This window comes from Tympanuchus pallidicinctus, unplaced genomic scaffold, assembly GCF_026119805.1.
Source record: "Tympanuchus pallidicinctus isolate F22 unplaced genomic scaffold, pur_lepc_1.0 scaffold1, whole genome shotgun sequence".
Classification (NCBI taxonomy): domain Eukaryota; kingdom Metazoa; phylum Chordata; class Aves; order Galliformes; family Phasianidae; genus Tympanuchus; species Tympanuchus pallidicinctus.
In genome coordinates this window covers 91,950,957-91,954,388 of record NW_026294618.1, presented here as the reverse complement: position 1 = coordinate 91,954,388, position 3,432 = coordinate 91,950,957, and positions in this window count along the sequence as shown.

Here is a 3,432-nt window from a genome sequence, read left to right as displayed (position 1 = left end):
CCTTCCATTACTTCTCCTTCCCAAAGAGTATTTCTGTGTGTCATGCTGAACTGTCACAAATTCTGTCTTAGCACCAATGGGTTGGGGAAGGTCTGACTTGTTACTTCATGTGAAGTTGTTTCCTGTCAATTCTTGTCCATAGGCATATTTTGATGCTTAAAGGTGGGGTCTGGAGTTATAGGAGATGAGTGATGGGAGCACAGAAGCTCATAAAGGCAAGCAGTAGGGCAGGAATATAGCATGTGTGTAAGGGGTTGTGGAGATTGGGTGTATGAGGGATGCACTGATGTGGCACATGATTCACAGAAGAAGCCTACAGTTACTGGATAACAGCTCATGAAATCTTCTAAAACACTTGTCCTTTAAAAAAATACCTCTGCATTTAATTTTGGGGTATTACAAAGAGCAAGTAATAGCCCAGCAATGCAGGCAAGTTAACCTTGCGACCATATAGCAAACAGAAAATATTTTTGTAAGTTCCAATAATGATCTAACAGAGCAGACATCTGTTTGACGCTTCTAGGGAGCTGCAGGCATGCAAGGCTGTGTCTCCAGGGCAGACATGGGACTGAGGCTCTGTCTCCATCTCTCCCCAGAGCTGTGTTTGAGAGAGGTCTCTCTTCACACTGACTTGTTCCTCTTTCTTCAAACAGGAATATATGCCTTATCACAGCCCCCAAGCCTCACTTTGACATCTTCTAGCATCTCTTGTTTGTACTGGCTACAACCACGTGTCCTTTTGCAGTATTTCACTCTACCTTTCTAATAATTGGTATTCACTAAAGAGAAATAAGTACTTTCCAGTTCAGAACACAGAGTAAAATCAGCCAGTAGAGAACTGTAAGTTTTCCCCTGCTGTCATTGTCCATATATCACTGATAATGACATACACATAGCTGCCTTGGGTCACCACCACCTTCTTGTGGTAGACATTTGCCTGCTGACCTACAGTGAGTATCTAGGTACTTCCAGCTGCCTGAAAGGCTGAGCTACCTGGGCAAGCTGGGTCTCAAAAACTTTGGGAATTTTCTAGTGAGTGCTCTGCCTGTTTGGTAAGATGAACATGTCTTTCCCTGCCCTATATCTTGAGTATGCAATGCATCTCCTTACTCGCCATGCAGCAGAGTGAGCTAACAGCTTGCAGCTTTGGATTTGCTTTCTGCTCACATGCACTATTCATGAGTTCATTCCAATTATGATCACAGAGAGGCCTTTCTCAACAGAACTGGGAAAACTCATACATACACAGAAATCCACTGCACGCTCCCGGTTCTTCTCCCCTTACATCAAACAAGGTGCCCCCACCACAATAATTCTGACAGTTATCTCAGTGACTCTCACCTTGTGCTGCATGGACAGAGTGCTGCATTCCATCTTCCTTTATCTTTGGGAAGCAGGCAGCTCCAAAGGAATCACCTCCTCTTTCATTTGTTCTTTGAGGACAGGACTTGAATCCTGGACACAAACTCTTAAAAAAATAAGCCTTTTTTTGGATTGAACACACGTCTGTTTTTCACTCAGTGCATTTGCAGAAAGATGATTAAAGTCCCATTATTTCCCTCATGCTGTAAGATGAACAAATGTCTGTGTTCATCACCTCTGCTAGTTTGTCTTGATGGAGCTGTAATGCTGCTGGCTGAAAAGCTCACAGCAGTTCTGGTGACTGCAGTGGGCTTTGGTGGGCTGAGTCAGGGCTGGGGCATCCAGACTCCCTGTACTCTTGTACCTTGCTTCTTGGCCATGCTTCCTTATCAGAGCTGTGGAGCACCACTGGCTCCTGCCAGATTTGAGTGCCTCTGTCATGGGGAATTATAATGTAGGCAAGTCACAAAGGCTCATGAATTTGTGATGAATTCCCTGTCACAACGAAAACCTTGCTAAACGGCATGATCAGCACTTTACAAATGAAGTAGGGGAAAGGAGACTCCCACAGACACTCTGCAATGGCTCCTCAAAGCTTTCCTGCCTGTCTTCTCTTTGCTGTAGGAATGTTTTCAGCTGCACTGCAGCCTAGTGAGTTGAAAACTTGAGTCCTCTGTATTGTTCCTTTAAAATGTGATCAACATTTGACTGATTTTAATAGTCCTGTGCTTGTTTACAGAAGAACTTCCCATGAGCATAGCTCCTACTACATTAGATTCTGACACCAGCTTTGCACCAGCATAAATATCTGCATGAGGTGCAAAGCAATCACTGTGATTTGGGATTCTGCCTTTGAGCTAGAAGTGTAAAAAGAATCAACCTCATCTATGCAGCTTTCTGCCACCTGCTCATCCTCTCAGAATGGGAGATTTGCAGAAGGATCTCTACTCTGGCATCACTGCAGGCTAATGATCAGATTCATGGCTCGTGAGTAGGCACAGAAGGTGTGCTCCTCTTCAAGCTTCTTTTCATTCCTTCACTTCAGACAATCCCACTGAACCTGACTCAATGCTGTGTGTTGTTTCTTCATTTCCATACAGCTCAGACAACCTGGCAGGCCTGGAAGTGCTGAGATACTGTGAGCATGTTTTTCCTTTCCATCTTATTGAGGATGCATCCAAAATCCCAGCCTGCTGTTGTTATCCCAGCTTAAGCTTATGGGCTGAAAATTCAAATGAAGTTCATAAAAGCAAGTGAGATTGTGGGTGCGAAAGGAACCCGCATACCAAAGCTTTTGAAGTTTCTCCACCACTAATGATGTCCCCAGTGATAGTTAATCTTGAAGTAGTGCCCTGCTGCTGCCTGACAAGCTTGTTGCCATGGTGTCTGTCTCTCTCTGTATAACTGGCACGTACAGCATAAAATCCTCTCTTCCTTTAATAGAGCAAATTATTCCAGTTGTTAGTGTTGGCCATTCATTAACTCCTTCCTCTGTCTTTGGAAGTCTTGTTGTAGTTCTCACCTGAAATACAGGCTCCTGTCGGCACAAGCCACCTGTGGGGATGGGCAGTAGGGCTGGCTGGTGTGGTTCCTGGGAGGGATGGGCATAGCAGAATAAGATTGTGGCACAGAAAATAATCTGTAGGAACAGTCCTGGAAGGTGGACAAAAGAAGCACCTGAGCAAGTGGTGCTTCCAGGGAGAAGCAGAATGAGTCAGCTTTCAGCAGTATAGGAGCAGAGTGATGCCAGGAACTGCAGGAAAGTGTTTCTTCCTTGGCTCTTGCTTTCAGGAAAGAAGACACGTGCGTTTTCTTCTTCATACACTGGGCTGACTCAGAAAATCAAGTGCTCTTCTCTTCTTTGGAAAACTCTGCAGACATTACTTGTTTTAATCTATTCACTCAGCTCTAAACGTGTGAAAACTCCATTGCGAGCTCAAGGGATGATTCATGTATTTCTTCTAACTCAGCTCCTATTCATACAAAGGAAAAAAAAAAAAAAAAAAAAAAAGCAATGATGCTTTCTTGAAATCCAAACTAGCTGTTCTACTTCTCAGCATGATACCTCAA